The 17,517-nt window shown below is 38.8% G+C and overlaps 1 long non-coding RNA gene across 1 annotated transcript in view; it reads right to left on the bottom strand.

Moving 5' to 3' along the window:
• The window catches only part of LOC144580311 (uncharacterized), a 63,167-nt gene extending 48,354 nt beyond the window's left edge, over positions 1-14,813 (bottom strand). Inside the window, exon 1 of the long non-coding RNA XR_013529598.1 lies at positions 14,619-14,813. This is a non-coding gene — a long non-coding RNA (uncharacterized LOC144580311). The remainder of the gene's footprint in view (positions 1-14,618) is intronic.
• Positions 14,814-17,517: the final 2,704 nt, after the last annotated feature.

The following is a 17,517-nucleotide window of genomic DNA, read 5'->3' as shown; positions in this document are numbered from 1 at the left end:
GTAAAATTTACTGCAATGCTAGGCAACGGGTCCCACCACACAAGCTAGAAATACAGTATCACTTTTCCTGGGACCAAGTTATTAACAGTTGTTTGGGGAGAGGCAGCAAGCGATGGTGCAGATACTGTTACAAAAAGGAAGACCTTCTGGTTGTGCCTCATTTTATAAAATGGTTACAGCAAAGCCCGTTTTTATTTACCAAAGTGTGTTTCTAATTGTTCATGGTCTAATTCCAGAGGCATGTCATCTCTACTTCAAATTTATCCTCAATGAGCAATGATGTCCAATCTCCTATTTATCTTAGCTTTGAACTTCTCTATCTTCTTCTGAACCAGTCTCTCTCTCAAGAAACAATCAGTAACAAATATCTATTGGAAACTTTCCATGTGAAGGAAAGAATCATTTTGTAATCCCAGTAATCACTGCTTGAATTGGATAAAGTTCCGTGTATACTGGAATTTCTTAAAGTGAAGTACATCTGCAGTCTCATCCGTAAACTAGAGGCAAAAACCTTTATTTTGAGTTTCCCATCAAATATAGTGACCTGGAAATTTCTGATATTCTTGTCACCTGAGAGACATTGCACTTGGAGATTTTTTTGTCTACATTGTTTCTTAAGGTACATGATTCTATTATCCTTGATACCTGCTTGTTAAACTGGTAGATATACTTCTCTTGGATGTTTGAAGGAATTAAAAAGATTTGTAATGTATTGACAGATTTATGAAGAGAGTTGGGGAATCTTAGAAGAGCTTCCTTCTATCTTTTTCTACTTATTCAGAAAAGCCAATTGTTACATATAGACAGGAAAATGATTTACAAACTGTTTAGGAAAATTCCAGTGTAAAGAAGTAATAGTTATCTCTCAAAACCTTATAACTGGCCACCTGATAAGAAAACAGGTGAAGATGGGAGGACTTCATTCAAGACTTACCTTGTAGAGTTCATGTAGGAATTGTTAAGACCAGAAGGTTGTTGTTCCTCAATTTCTAGTAAGTGGCTTAAATGAAAATTTGGTTCTGCTAACTAACGGTGGTCAATACCCCTGTAACTCCTTAGTGGGTGAACTGGAGATCCTACATCCCTCCAGCCAAGGACAAGGAAGGTAATTATTGCCAGCTAGAACCATGTTCCATAGCATTCCAACATCTCAGAAGAATAAATATGTATTTCCACCTAAACAGAAGGTGTGCCTTTGTTCAAAAATGAGTCGGGATAGGACAGAACATTTTATACACCTTCTAGTAATACATTTAGTATTTCTTTTTCTTCCAATCTTGGTTTTTGTCAGAATATAAAATAAATTTCAAAACAAAATGATGTATGATTTCAGATAATCTCATGAAATAGGCTATTAATAAAAAAACCAATATGTAGTATTTTTATGTGATAAGAAATATTAATATAAAATTAATCCTATATAATATTTTTCTCCTGATTTTTAAAAACTCTGTAGTTATAGGTCAGCTATTTATTTGTAAACAGTACTAAATACTTTTGCATCAAATCTTCCAAGCTAAGTTTATTTTCAATGTATTAGTAGAGAAATGCATCTAGGTAGCTCTGTAGTTAAGAGTACATTCATTCATACGCTAATGAAAAATTAACTTGGAGACGCTTTGAAGAAAGTAGTCATGTATTGAGTTTTTCTTAAACAAAAAAAACAAAAATTTAAAAGGCTATCCTTTTTGAAATCTAGCCTTCTAGCTCTCATCCAGATGAAATCATCCGAAATGGTAGGATTAACTGATGTATAAGTAGAAATTTCTTTCTCTGAGATGTTGTACTGTTTAACTCATGTAACGGTGAGAAGAAGCTTCAATTACTTCAGGGAAGAGGCTAAAAAAAGAAGAGGTTTATTATGTTCCTAGCAGGCCAAGTTTTCTAAAGGTGTCTTAGCCTCTGTGATCCTAAAATAAAATACAACCTTATTACCACAGCCTTGCCTGGGAATTAACATGCTCTTAGCTTTCTTTGTATCAGACATTCTGGAAGTGTTTCTTCTAAAGAACCAAGACTCTGGTGAGAGCTAAGAAAAAGAAGTTGTGAAATCTCTTTCAATCCTAAACTTTCAAAGGACTGGAAAAAGAGAGTTGCTTTGCTTATAAAATGAAGAGGCTCATGTAGACTTAGTTTTACTGGTGTTTCCTGGAGCACTAACTCGTTATCAGCCTTGTATTTGTTTCGTGTCACCACCCATTCCCCATCGAAAACCTCAGTCATCTTAAACTCTCCTCACTTGTCCTTCACAGACAACCAGCCACTGGTTGAGTATTGATAAGAGAAGAAAATATAAGTTGCTGTGAAGAGGACTTGAAGAGGCTGTATGCAAAATCACTTGGAAGCAGATCCTGAGCCATGGTTGAGTCAGACTGTTCACATTGGCTAAATGGTGAAAATTTTCTTCTTACGTGTTAAGTCTTCCTAATGAAACGCTTAACAAATAAAGTTTATTTTGTGTACAAGTCTTTCCAGTCAATGTGTTTTTTCTCCTAAAAACATATTTCTTCTGTATTCTTCTTTTCCTGCTTCTCTCAAATGCACCTTCTTATTCAATTCTCCCCACACATCATTTTAAAATAGCTGTACTGAGATATTGAAATTGCCATTAAAATAATGGCAATCACTGCAAGAACTTTTGCACCAACCTACTGATTTAAAACCCAGAAATCTACCCATTGTAAGTGTAAAGTTTGATGAGTTTGAGTAAAATTCATGTGTGCAACAGTCCCCACAATCCTGATTTAGAACACTTCCACTTCTCCAAAAGTTCCTTGGGGCACACTTGCAATTAATCCCAACATGCCGAGTCTCTGACAGCCACACGGCGACCTTCTGTCTCTACGGATTGCCTTTTCTGAGCATTTCCTATAAATAGAATCAGGTGGTCTTTTCCATCTGATTTCTTTCATTTAGTGTGATGTTGAGATTCATCTATGTTACAGAGTGTGTCATTACCTTGTTTTTTTAATTGCTGAATTGTCTTCCATTGTATGGCTACACCAAAATTTGTTTGTCTGTGCATCCATTGATGGGCATTTTGGTTGTTTCCAGTTTGGGACTATTATAAATAATAATATTGGAGATATATAGGAGTAGAATTGCTGGGTCATATGATGAATATATGCTTAATTTTTCAAGAAACTGCTGGCAAACACTTTTCTAAAATGGCGGTACCATTTTATGCCTTCCAGCCAGCAATGTATGAGTCTCCAGTTTCTTCACATCCCGGCTAATACTTGCTATTTGCAGCTTTTTAATTTTAACCATTCTAGTGGGTGTGTAGCATGGATCTCATTGTACTTTACAGATTGGCTTTGACCTAGTGACTACGATGTTGAGCACCTCGTCTCCTGCTTACATTCTCCCTGAGTTCACACCTTCGTCCTTTCTCACCAGGAATACAGTACAGGGCTCTGGGGTATTTACAGCTTTTCTGTATCCAGCATACCCTCTCTTTAACATTCTTCTGGTAATAAACTCCTTTTTTCCTGTGGAGACCCTATTACGCACTATTCAAGTGTGAATGATCCTGCCCTCCTATTCAGTGCCATGGGAATTAGGAAATAATATTTTCTAAACAAAGTGATTACTTTAAGATTAAGGTCATTGCATTTCCCTTGAAAGAAGTTTTTCTGCAGAGACCTGGGAAATACAACTAAACCCACATTCTAAACTTGTTTGTTCCAAGTACCCAGGACTAGCTAAACTAACAGCCACTGAAATTGTGGGAAATTGTGCACAACACATTCTGTGGCTTCCTTGACTCTGTCATCCCTGTCCCTGGAAAAGGCTTCTTATGGACAGATTAGAAATTTGGCACCCTACTTACACAGCCTCAATAAATGAACTTATTTTATTTTACTTTATTCAAGTTTTAAAATTTTATTTTATGTTATTGTTTATTTTCCTCAGATCTCCTTCTCTTGCCCTAATATTAACCAGGGTCTCATTTGGACAGAGGAGAATGACTGGCTATGACAAAATGCTCAGGCTTGTTCTAACTTGCTTAGAATAGTCAGTCTGCCAGAAACTTTCAGGCCCTGTATGGCCAGTGGTCAGACTGTTAGGGACTAGTTGCCTTTTACAAGCCTTGTGACTTTAAACAGATTATGCAACATCTCTATGTCTTAGTTTTGGGATCAGTAACATGGGATAGTAACAATTCCTACCTCATACAATTATGGCAGTGATTAAATATGTCCTACATCTTAAAAAGTGCTCATAACAGTGTCTGGCACATAGTAAAAGCTCAGTAAGTGCTAATTACCTGTGCGGACACAGGAGGTGCTATGAATGAACACCACAGGTAACTGACTGAAAGCACTGGCTCTGGAAGCTTAGAGAATTCCCTTGTCCTACTTGGCCAATTGACTGTTAGTTTATGATTCTTAAAGAAGAGCACTATTGTTGAAAAACGTTATGGCTTTAGATCATCTAATCCAGTTTCTGATGTCAGTCCTTACTCTCAAGAATTTCTTCTCTACCACGTTTCCTTCCACATGCCTTCCTCCCCTAATTCAGTAATTGCTGAAAATAATCAGCTTGAAATATAACTTGATCAAAAGCTCTTAACTATCCTCACTGTGCTTTAATAACGAATCCTCCCTTGAATGAAATGCAAAAAAAAAAAGAAAAAAAAAGACAGTAAGACATTCTAGATACTTCCCCTTTAGCCAAAGTCAGAAATTTTATACACATAAACTTCACATTTTATTTGGAAAAGCCTCTTTAGCAGATTTTGTTTATATTATTGGTAAAATTATGACCACCATTACCTTTACAGAAATGTATTTCTTCCTTTCTTCGTTCATTTATTCTAGATTATCTGTGAATACTTACTAGATAAGGGGTTGTAGAGTATATGGTATTTAATTTTTTAAAAATTTTTCTAGGGCTTTGAATCTAGTAGGAGAAACCTTTTAATATTTATACATTTAATACAAAGTATCACAGTACAAATACTGAATGAGTCCCACTTAAAAAAAAGCTCTAGAAGCCTTGAGAAGAGTTTACTTTGGTGTGATGATCATGGAAAGGTAAATTTAAGTAGGACATTGAAATAGAATGGGAGGAATTGCAATTGGAAGAAATTGCCGGAGTTAGGAAAATGCAATGTGATCAGAAACACCAAGTAGACCCATCTTGCTGTGGGAGTGGAATTGTGATTTGGGTGAGCTGGGAAATATTTGAAAAGAGTTTCCATAGTCACACCAGATTTGCTCATTATAATAACAATTGTTCATATATGTGAAGATAAAGATACTGTCAAACTGTTAGCAAAATAAGTGCTTTGCAAGCATTTTTCTAGTTGCATGTAGAATTTGGCACTGATCTACCCACAGTGTCTCCATCTGGTCTATTTTGTGACCCAGAACACACAACTGTATGGTAGCTGCTGTCTGAATGTGGTGCTCTGAAAAACAGAACTAACTGGTGGGTCATTACATCTTCTGCCAGTCACAAAAAATAACCACTAAGCTCCTTAATTAATGTCATAAACAAAGAGAAATCATCAACAATTTTCTGATACGGATAGTTCTTCAAAGAGAGCCCACCATTCCATTTTTAGTTAAGATGATGTGTCATTGTTGAAGCTAGTGGAATGATCCCAAAAGGAATTTGAGAGAGAAAAAAAGCAACTTTTATTCCTGTCTAGAGGCAATTCCTTTGGCCCATGCAAGGGTTTTCCTCCAGCAATTTTGCCCTCTCAGGCCCCTCTTTCCTGGATTATTTCCATCTTAAAATAGCACCTTCTTGACTCAGTCAGCTCCCCAGTGCAGCAAAACCTGTCTGAGAGCTGCTTTCTACACTGGCTGCCCCATTCCCTTCCATGCTGTAGTTGCGTTTTTATCTCTACCTTTCCACAGAAAATGACTTATTAAGGTAACCATTGCCAAAGTCAATGGTCAATTATCATTGATCTCATCTAACTTGGCTGTCTAACTGACAGCATTTGAGATGTTTGATTATTTCCGCCTTTTGAAATATCATCTCTACCTGAAGTAATGTATCCTTGGCTTTCCACCTGCCTTCTGAGTGCTTCTTCTAAATCTCCTTTGCAAGTTTCTCATTGTTTTCTTTACCCTTTTTGTTGAAGGACTTTGGAGTTAATTCTTGTAACTCATCCCTTGTTTTAGCTTCATTCACTCCTTTGTTGATCTCATGCAAGCTAACGGTGTAAAATTCATATCCCAAGTCCAGACTTTACTCCTCCCCTCCAGATTGGAATATCCAGTGGTCTAGTCAACATTTTCACTGGGGATGTCTGGATTCAGGATGTCCGAAACTGAACCCCACATCTTCCTTCTACATTTGCTCCTCCCACAACCATCCTCCACATCCAGTGTCTCAAAATAAAAATCTTAGTATTATCCTTCACTCATCTTTCTCTCATGCCCTATTTCTAATTGTCAAAACTTCCTGATGGTTAAACATTTAAAATATAAACAAAACTGCAATTATGTCTTATTACCTCCATCACTTACGACATGATTCTCACTCATCAGCATCTCTCTCTAGACTTCTACCGTCACCACCTTGCTGATTCCCTTGTCCCTCTGTTATCTAGTCTCTCTACATGAAGAGTCTTTAAGTCAGATCATGTCATTCTCACATTCAGAATGTTCCAGTGGCTTTCCATTTCACTTAGACTAAAAGTTAAGCCTTCATGTTAATCTAAAATGCCCTGTGGAATCTAGCCACCATTAACTCCTTGACATGGTATATACTCTGTCTCCTTCTAACCCACTCATCCTGGGTACACTAGCTTCTCCCCCTTTCTACCCCATCGGGCTCTTGCACTGCTGGTCTCCTCAACCTGCAAAGTTCTGCCCCCGGATATGCATACTGCTCACTCCCTCATGTCCTTCAAGTGTTAGAGCTAATACTATCCTACTAATGAGGCTCACCCTAAGTAATGCCCTTGAAATTGCAACATGTCCCCAAACTCTTTTTCACCTACTTACTATATTTTATTTTTTATTGTCAAATTCCTTTTTACTTTCAAATATACCATGTATCTCACTTATATGTTCTATTTATTTTTTACTTTCTTTTTTTTTTCTGCCAGACTGTGAACTCCATAAAAGCATTTTTTTTTTTTTTTAATCGAGTCTCGCTCTGTCGCCCAGGCTGGAGTGCAGTGGCACAATCTTGGCTCACTGCAACCTCTGCCTCCCAGGTTCAAGTGATTCTCCTGCCTCAGGCTCTCAAGTGGCTGGGACTACAGGCGCATGCCACCACACCCAGCTAATGTTTTGTATTTTTAGTAGAGATGGGGTTTCACCATGTTAGCCAGGATGGTCTTGACCTCCTGACCTTGTGATCCACCCTCCTTGGCCTCTCAAAGTGCTGTGATTACAGACATGAGCCACCGTGCCCAGCCTAAAAGCAGTTGTTTGTTCGTGAGGAAGGTGTGTGTGTGTGCGTCTGTGTGTGTGTGCGTCTGTGTGTGTGTGCGTCTGTGTGTGTGTGTGCGTCTGTGTGTGTGTGTGTCTGTGTGTGTGTGTGCGTCTGTGTGTGTGCGTCTGTGTGTGTGTGTGTGCGTCTGTGTGTGTGTGTGTGCGTCTGTGTGTGTGTGTGCGTCTGTGTGTGTGTGTCTGTCTGTGTGTGTGTGGCTGTGTGTGTGTGTGGCTGTGTGTGTGTCTGCGTCTGTGTGTGTGTGTGTCTGTGTGTGTGTGTCTGTGTGTGTGTGTCTGTGTGTGTGTGTGCGTCTGTGTGTGTGTGCGTCTGTGTGTGTGTGTCTGTGTGTGTGTGCGTCTGTGTGTGTGCGTCTGTGTGTGTGTGTCTGTGTGTGTGTGCGTCTGTGTGTGTGCGTCTGTGTGTGTGTGTCTGTGTGTGTGTGTGCGTCTGTGTGTGTGTGTGTCTGTGTGTGTGTGTGCAGGGGTGTCAGTGCTGTTTCTTGATGTACTTTAAGAACCTGTTACAGACTATGATGCTCAATATATAAAGATATAGTGTTGGTTGAGTGCCTTTTATATTTCCAGAAATTTTTCCATCTCCGCTAGGTTTTCTAGTTTGTGCACACAAAGGTGTTCATTGTAGCCTTGAATGATCTTTTTCTGTGGTATCGATTGTAATATTTCTCATTTCATTTCTAATCCAGCTTATTGGATCTTTTTCTCTTCTTTTCTTGGTTAATCTTACTAATGGTCTGTCAGTTTCATCTTTTCAAAAAACCGGCGCTTTTCCCCCCTTAATCTTGTGTATTGTTATTTTGTTTCAATTTCATTTAGTTCTTCTCTAATCTTCATTATTTCTTTTCTTCTGCTGGGTTTGGGTTTGGGTTTGTTCTTGTTCCTCTTGTTCCTTGGGGTGTGACCTTAGATTGTCTATTTGTGCTCTTTCAGACTTTTTGATGTAGGCATTAAGGCTATGAACTTGCCTCTTAGTGCAGCCTTTGCTATATCCCAGAGGTTTTGATAGGTTTTGTCATTTTTATGTTAAGTTCAAAAAATTTTTTAATTTCCATCTTGATTTCACTGTTGAACCAATGATCATTCAGGAGCAGGTTATTTCTTTTCCATGTATTTGCGTGGTTTTGAGGGCTCCTTTCAGAGTTGATTTGCAATTTGATTCTACTGTGGTCTGAGAGAGTACTTGATGTAATTTTGATTTTCTTAAATTTATTGAGACTTGTTTTGTGGCCTATCACAGTCATATGGTCTATCTTGGAGAATGTTCCAGGTGCTCATGAATAGAATGTATATTCTGCAGTTGTTGGGTAGAATGTTCTATAACTATCAATTAAGTCCTTTTGTTCTAAGGTATAGCTTAGTTGCTTTGTTGATTTTCTGTCTGTCTTGGTTACATGTTTAGTGCTGTCAGTGGAGTATTAAAGTCCCCCACTATTACTGTCTTTCTATCTAATTTCTTAGGTCTAGTAGTAATTGTTTCATAAACTTGGGGGCTCCAGTGTTCGGTGCATATGTATTTAGGACTGTGACCTTTTCCTGTTGAACTAGTCCTTTTATCATTATATAATGTCCCCTTTTGTCTTTTTTAACTATTGTTGCTTTAAAGTCTGTTTTGTCTGATATAAGAGTAGCTACTCCTGCTTGCTTCTGGTGTCCATGTGCATGGAATATTCCCTTTTCCACCTTAAGTTTACGTGAGTTCTGTGTGCTAGGGAGTCTGCTGAGGATAGCAGATGCTTGGTTGGTAAATTTTTATCCATTCTACCATTCCGTATCTTTTAGGCGGAGCATGTAGGCCATTTATAGTCAGCATTAGTATTGAGATGTGAGGTACTGTTCTATCCATCATGCTACTTGTTGCCTGAATAGGTTGCTTCTTTTCATTGTGTTAATGTGTTATAGGTCCTGTGAGATTTATCTTTTAAGGAGGTTCTATTTTGGTGCATTTTGAGGATTTGTTTCAAGATTTAGAGCTCATCTCGGCAATTATTGCAGTGCTGGCTTAATAGTGGTAAATTCTCTCAACATTTGTTTGTCTGAAAGAGACTGTATCTTTCCTTCATTTATGAAGCTTAGTTTCACTGGATACAAAATTCTCAGCTGATAATTGTTTTATTTTGAGGCTAAAGATAGGACCCCAATGCCTTTCTGTTTTTACGGTTTCTATCAAATCTGCTGTTAATCTGATAGTGTTTTCTTAATAGGTTACCTGATGCTTTTGCTTCACAGCTTGTAAGAATCTTTCCTGTGTCTTGACTTCAGATAACCTGATGACTTTGTACCTGGGTGATGACCTTTTTGCTGTGAGTCTCCCAGATGTTCTTTGAGCTTCTTGTATTTGGATATCTAGATCTCTAGCAAGGCTAGGGAAGTTTTCCTTGATTATTCCCTCAAATAAGTTTTCCAAACTTTTAGATTTCTCTTCTTCCAAAGGAACATCAATTATTCTTAGGTTTGGCTGTTTAACACAATCCCAAATTTTTTGGAGACTCTGTTCAAAAATATATATATTCTTCTTTGTGTTTATTGGATTGAGTTATTTTGATAGCTTTATCTTCTAGCTCTGAAGTTATTTTTTCCACTTGATCGATTCTACTGTTGAGATTTTCCAGTGTATTTTACATTTCCCTAAGTGTGTCTTTCATTTCCAGATGTTGTGATTATTTTTTTATTCACACTATTTATTTGGGGATTTTTCTGTCCATATCCTGTAACATGTTTTTAATTTCTTTAAGTTGGTAGGCAACTTTCTCTGGTGATTCCTTGAGTAGCTTAATAATAAACCTTCTGAATTGTTTTTCTGGCAATTCAGAGATTTTGTCTTGATTTGGACTCATTGCTGGTGAACTGGTATGATCTTTTAGGGGTGGTAGAGAACCTTGCTTTGTTGTATTAGCAGAATTTTTTTTTTGTTCCTTCTCATTCGGGTAAACTATGTCAAAGGGATGATCTGGGGCTCAAGGTCTGCCATTCAGATTCTTTTGCCCCACAGGGTGCTCCCTTGATGTGGTGCTCTCCTCCTTTCCCTAGGGATGGTGCTTCCTGAGAACAAAATGGCAGTGATTGTTATTTCTCTTCTGGGCCTCGCCCCTCAACAAAGCTACTGGGCTTTGTTGAAGGTCTTTTAGATCAGAGCCCTGGATCAGCTCAGTTTTGTACTTTGTCATTATGTCATAAATGGGCCTCTATAAGAAGGGGTGACATGGATTCCTTTGTATATGTGAGCTGAAGTGTGCAACTTGTGGAGGAACTTTGGCACTTTTCCACAACAGCCCAATTGCTCATGTGTTTTCTTAGTTATAGAACAGTCAATTCAAGTGGCTATCAGAAGTGACTGGGAATCCAATAGTGCAGATGAAATTTCTTTATTGATCAACAAAACAAGTGGAGAAGACTCCTAAGACCATACAGAAGTGGTGGAGAAAGAACACATCCTCTTCTCAATTTTTCTTCAAATTCAATATATGTGGTTGAAACTTCATCTATGCTGCTTAATGAATATGTAGATTTTCAATAGAAAAAAACTTGAAACCACTCTCCCATTCTTCACATACTTTATGCAGAATGTGGATTGGCATGAACACCCACCTGGTTCCCAAGGGCTCTTCTCAGCTAGGATTAGAACAGATCCTGGGACATACATGGGAACATATATTACTACACCATGATGGAAATGAGAGAGATGGCTTTTTTTTGTCTCTTGTCCTGAATGAGAGTTGGGGCAGGGGTCCAGATTTTGCCTGATAGATCCAGCCAGTAACATTGTAAGGGAAGAGCACACACACACACACACACAGACACAATTTTATCTTGAAAAAGAAATGTAAGATTTGTATATGATGATGAGAAAGACTCTAGGAAATAGTCTGGAGTATGCCCTTTCACACTGAAGAGCAAATGTTATTTGCCTTTATCTCTAGTATAAGAAAGCAACATCATTTTCATAATAAAACCACCATAGGATTCACTGAGGTTTGTAGAAGAGAAAGGAGGACTGTAGAGGTACAGGTTTCTGCTGCACTATACACAGCTGGTTTATACCTACCAGATGGTAACTTTTGTCAAAGATGAAGCATTGTATTCACAAGCTTGGAGGGTGTACCCTGTGGTGAAGCAATTCCCTTCAGAAAGAATGTTGGGGAAATAATTTTTCTGATGGGCTAAATTTATACATTTTTAATGATTGTGGATTTATTTCCACCGTGGGCCAAGATAATTTTAAGTTTGTTATACTGTTTTATGAACCAATACGTTCTGAATAGTGAAAAAGAGATGAAGTGGAATAAGGGAGGCAGAGAGAATGTGCATTTTGGAAAGCTGAGTTTCCTTGACACTGAAAGATTGATTCCAATGTAATCATTGGCTTGTGGTTTCATTTTCCCTTTTAAGGGCAGGGTTCTTCATTCAGTTCTGTATATCTCTGAGGTAGGAAATTGCTTATGCTGCATGGGCTTAACTGATGAGTGAGACTAAGGCTCAGAAGATCATTTACCACCAACAGAAGAAGGCTTTCATCTTTTGGCAGGTGGGTAGGGAGCTAGGATGGAAGAGAACATAATTCATTCCTGTGGATCACAGTCTCCAGTCACTCCTAACCTGAATCAATCTTTCCCAGTGAGAATCAGGTACATAGCGGGTACCACCAGGAAGGTTATTTTAATTTATCCTCTTGCTGATATTCCTATAACTCTGGGTAAACAGAGCTTAGCATGGCAATGCTTGATTTGTCAAGTCTTTTTCTAAAGTATTTTTCTCCATGCTCTTTCTTCCACCTCTGACACAAATGCACATTCTGGACAATTCTAACCCTTCTAAACAATAGATTTGATTAACTGTTTTCAGCATAGGCTGAGACTGAAGATTTTAAACTGATCCACTTCAATACCAACCAGTTAATGATCACCAAAGCTACTTATCTATTTGTTTTTCCCTATTAATTGACTTTCGTGAAAATGTCATGATGTGTCAACATTTGCAAATTCCTGCCATGCTCATAAGAGGTGAAAATTAACATGCCTTTATGTCAGGCGTTAAGCACATGAAAGAGAATGTGCACACCTGCTAAAGAACATGGAAGGGTCTTTCCTAAAGTGTATTTTGCAACAAGCTCTCATTTGTCTATGTAATATCTCTAAACCATGTACCTGACTTTCATTGCCCTAGGGAAAATCAGAACTGATATAGACCTATGGGGGAAGTGTAATTCACTGCCTCTAAACTTGCAAATTACCACCATATCTTATATGCTTTGTTCAAAGTCGTCAACACCACACAAATGAGCAGAGTATGATACCAGCACTAAATAAGAGCTAAAAAGAATGTGGTTTACTGACATCTGGGCTTAAGTTAAGTCTGCATCCAAACGTGTTCATTTTCCGTCTCTGTGATCCATCAAATGACATCACCTCCCTAAATTTTTTTCATCATCTATAAAAGTGGGATTGCAATAATTCCTAAGGTAATGTGAAAATTAAATGAGATCATGTGTATAGACTACTTTCACATAGCTAGAATTCTATAAACATTAGTTATAACAATTATTATTATACCATCCTGTTAAGCAAATACTTCTTCAATTATTCAATACATATTTAACTTTCACGTGGGTTTTAACTTGAGTAGGTTATAAATGCCCAAAGTACTAGTTTATAATGTGGATCTCTAACTTCAGCACCTAATATGATGGCTGTTATCAATACATAATTTAATTTTATTTACTAATTACAATTCATAGTGTTCAAAGTAACACTAAAGTCTTGGGAGCATGTAAATATTCCTTCTTCCTTAAGTAATGATTATATAACAATAGCTTGCATTTTGTGCCTACTATGGGCCTGGCCCTATGCTAGGTAGTTTACACATATTTTCTGTAATTCTTAAGCAGCCTCATGGGACTGAATTGTGGCAAGTGTGATAGAGAAATCTCTGATGATTTTGGATAAGTAGATTTAAATAGCACTATGGAAAGTGATTAATTGGTAAATGGAGTGAGGATATTTGTTTATTCATTCATTCATTAAACAAATATTCCCTAATCTCCCTCTACATTCTAGCTGCTCTTCTACGTCTTTGGTTTATAACAATAAATAAGAATTGTCCTTGTAGATGGGGAGGCAGGTAATTAACTCATACACAAAACAATAAGATAATTTCTATAAAGAAAATAAAACAGGCTAAGAGTGTAGAGAGAATTTAGTGCACCATGGGAGAATTATTAGATCGGCTGATCACAGGCAATCTGTGGATGGGACTCTTGTGCTGAGACCTGACTTTGCACAATTTAAATGCTTGTTATTAAAGAGCACTTATTACAGAATATTGGAGCCTGAAAAGATGTACATCATACTCCAGGGATTTTGCCATGAAGCTAAGAGAAATGAGCTGGAAGCAGCAGAAAGAGTGATTCAAGAGAGGGTTTAAATGAATAAATGAAAGAATGATAGTAAACAATATGAGGTTATATTTCAGCACGCTAGGGCATCCGATGCCTCTGGTTCCTCGCGCCAGACACATTGGCATGGGGTGTCACTGGAAATCTCAAAGTTATATGAGGGGATTTCCTCTGAGTACCCTGCGCCTTCTTTGAAGAGGGCTCCCTTTTGTCCATTTTCCTCACCTCTTATCCCTGAGAGCAGCATTTTTCATACAGTCAATGCTTAAATGTTTGCTAAGTAGCAGTTGCTCAAGCACTTTAACTGCTAAAAAACAATGCTTTTAGAGAGCAGAGAATTATTGGTCCTTTCAAGTGGCCGAGTTTAATTAATAATCTGTCTAGCAGCTATGTGACCTTAAGCTAATCACTTAACCTCTTGGGACCTCGATTTTCTCATCTGTGAATGCAGATGATAAGAGCTGCCTCCCTGGGTTGCCCTTGGAACTGAGAGGGAGGAGGTGTGCGAAAGCCCTTAGTCATGCCTAATCTGCGGAGCCCTTGCAGGGGCGTCCATATTCTATCTCAGGGGATGAGAGGACAGAGAGAACTCACTGCGCTGTCATCTTCCCCAGTGCCTCCATCCCAATGCAGGTTGGGAGGTGGGGAAAGGGATGAGAGCGAGAACCAAACACATTAGCAATGTCATCGTTGTTTATTGTTTTCACCCCTGTGGTAATAAATCAATGCGAGGTTCGTCATTTTAATTAGTCTTCTTTCAGTCTGGGAAGTCAGGGCTGTTCAATGCTGATAGGGAGCTGAAAAATTACCTGAGAACAAGTGTCCGGAATGAGTCTCAGAGTCCCGGCTTCAGAGTGCTGCAGGTCACTGGAGATGGGGAGTGAAGAGCCTTCCACTTCAGAAGGGGGAAATTAGCTTCGGGTGTAAGGCTGTCAGGAGTGAGTGGGGAAGGAGCTGAAGTCGTCTTTCCCTTGCTTACTGCTAGTCCAGCCCCATGGTGAGCTGCAGGGAAGATAGTGTGGAGGGAAGGGAGAGTAAGGGGATAAATTGCTGTAGATGTTTCTATATAGTCTGAAATGAGAATGCATTTATATATATAATATAATCTCCAAAAGTTTGAGGAGCTGCTGCCCTCGATGGTGAAAACGGGGTAACTATGAAAAGCAAATCAACGCTCTATTTTAAAATGTGGCAAACAACATGTTGCCAAATGGATTTACTTGCCTTGAATTGAGTTGTATCACAAGGAAGCCAATTTCCTGCAATGTCTCGAGATGATTCAAAGCAAAGCCCTTGTAAAGTGTGGATTGTACAAGGATGTTCAGTGGCTTATCGGGGATCATGGTTATATTCCTAACAGACGATAAAAGGAGAAATGACCCTGAGCCCTTTTAACACAGTCTTTGCTGATCTTCCTGAAATCTGACGCTGCTTCCTTCAGCAATGTCTAGAATGGCCATCACCGTTCTCCTCATGATCACATTTGGCAGCAACAGGAGGATGTGCCGGCACCTCTTGGGTGCTCATCTTAATTCTTCCACTTACTGTGTGTCCCTGGGAAAATCACTTAACTCTCCGTGCCTTCTTTCCATGTATGCAATGGAAACAAGATACTTATTCTACCTGCTTCTCAGAATTGGTTTTAGCATATGATGGCATAATATAAACTACAAAGCATAATAAAATAATAGAGAATTGCTGTTATTGTTATTATACTTCATTTTTAATAATAAAAACTATGTCTTTCCATTTTAAGGAATTTCTAAATTTGGAAAAGGTCTTAAAGTTCAGCTAGTCCAAGTTGTCCTCAGAGTTCAGTCTGTTTGACTACTTCCCCATGAAGTAGTCCACCCTTTCCATAAAACTTCAGCAAGATTAACTGCCTTCAAAGGAAATCTGAGCCACGTTAAGCAGCTCTGATGTTTCCTGCTCTAACGATAGAGTTGACTGGAAATCTTTAATTTCTATCCTAAAGTGTTAATTTAGCCTTTTAGAACCCCAGTCTCTTTTCCAAGATGGTAGCTTTTAACATGTTTTAGCAGAGCTCTTGCTACTAAATCTCTTTCCCCAACTGAGGAGCCAGAGTATGTTCAAATATTCTTCAAGTTATATGGTTTTGGGTTTTCTCACCATTCTAATTGGTCAGCTCCAAATATTTCTGTTTTCTATTTCTCTCTTAAAATGTGCCTTTTTCAGCTGAATATCCTGGTATGTGTGTCTAAAAACACAACTTGATATTCTCACCAATCAGATTTGCTCATCTTTCCCCAAGTCTTCATCTTGCTTTTTAGCACAAGTTAAATGCCTTAGTTCCGTCTTTTTTTCTTTCCTTTTTGGTTAACCTGTCACCTGTCTTCCTTCTGAAATCTGCTCCTTCAGTAAAGTCTTCCCTGAATATTGTTATCCAGGACCAATGATCAACGTCATCCTTACAATCTTCAGACACCCAGGACAGGAAGTGCTCTGGGGAAACAGAGCTGGAAAGAGAGGCAGGAAGGTGGGCATGCTTGATTTTTCTCAAGGAAAGAGGGGAACCGATTCCACAACCATGAAAGATGGACTTCTAGAAAAGAGGCTGAATTTCTTCTATGTTGATCTAAAGAGCAAAATTGAGACCAGTCAGGGAAACTCGGTCAGGGAAGCTCCAGCTCCCTGCTGAGACACAATGGAGAAGAGCATAGGATTTGGGACAGCATAGATCTGGGTTCAAGTTTGAATCTGCAACTTCCTGGTTCAGTAGTCTTAAGTGATTTTCTGTGTCTCTTCCCAGCCTAAGCCTCTCCTTCTACAAAATGAGGTGAATGTTACCAACCTCATACGGTCCTTTTTAGGACTAAATGAGGTGAGGCATCGATTCAATCGGCCAGGCCCAGGACTCTGTGTCCTGGGGTCTTTTCACTGCATGTGCTAACTTGTCCTGCCTCTACTCAGTTTACAAGTCTGCATGATAGATTCAATTCATGTTCAGAGATATTCACTCCTTTCCCATAACTGCATTGGAAGAACAGAATTTCCTGTTCCATTCACGGTAAACTTGGCTATATGAATTATTTTGGTCAGTGAGATATTAGCATCCATGATGCAGCAGGCTTGAAAAGTGTCTTCATGCTTCAACTTACACTCTTGAATTTCTGCCTTTTCCGTGGAAAAATAAAACATATGCCCAGAACAGACAGTTCATCCCAGGAGGAGGATGAAAGCCACGGGGAGTGGAGCCGTACCACCAGAGCTAAGGCCACCCCAAATCAGCAGCCCCCCAGTTGACCTCAACCTGCCGCAGATGCATGAATGAGCCCGGTTGAAACCAACAGTACTGCAGAGCCAAACAGCACACTTGCAAGCTGCATAAATGCATTTTTGTAGGCTCCTGAGATTTTGTGGCTGTTTTATATGCAACGTTATTGTGGCCATAGTTATTTGAAATAACCAGTAAAATAAGATGTGAATGTCTGACAAGGCTCAATGTTTCCCTCCCCTGAAAGACATGGGATGCCAATATTTTAATAACACCATGTGCCAGGTCCCCAGTTGTAGCTAATTTTCAATTGTACAAGGGACTCTGCTCTAAAGAAGTCTACTTAGAGCAGTATAGAATTATACTAGAGCCCCAATTCCCTTGACTTAAAATTATACACACAAAGCACAACACAGTCTGCTACATGTGTGGGGCTCGTGCAATACCCCTCTTTTTAAATTTCTGTGCATCTC

This window comes from Callithrix jacchus, chromosome 19, assembly GCF_049354715.1.
Source record: "Callithrix jacchus isolate 240 chromosome 19, calJac240_pri, whole genome shotgun sequence".
In the NCBI taxonomy this organism is placed as follows: Eukaryota; Metazoa; Chordata; class Mammalia; order Primates; family Cebidae; genus Callithrix; species Callithrix jacchus.
The sequence above is the reverse complement of the archived record's forward strand: the minus strand, read 5'-3'. Positions and strand labels throughout refer to the sequence as shown.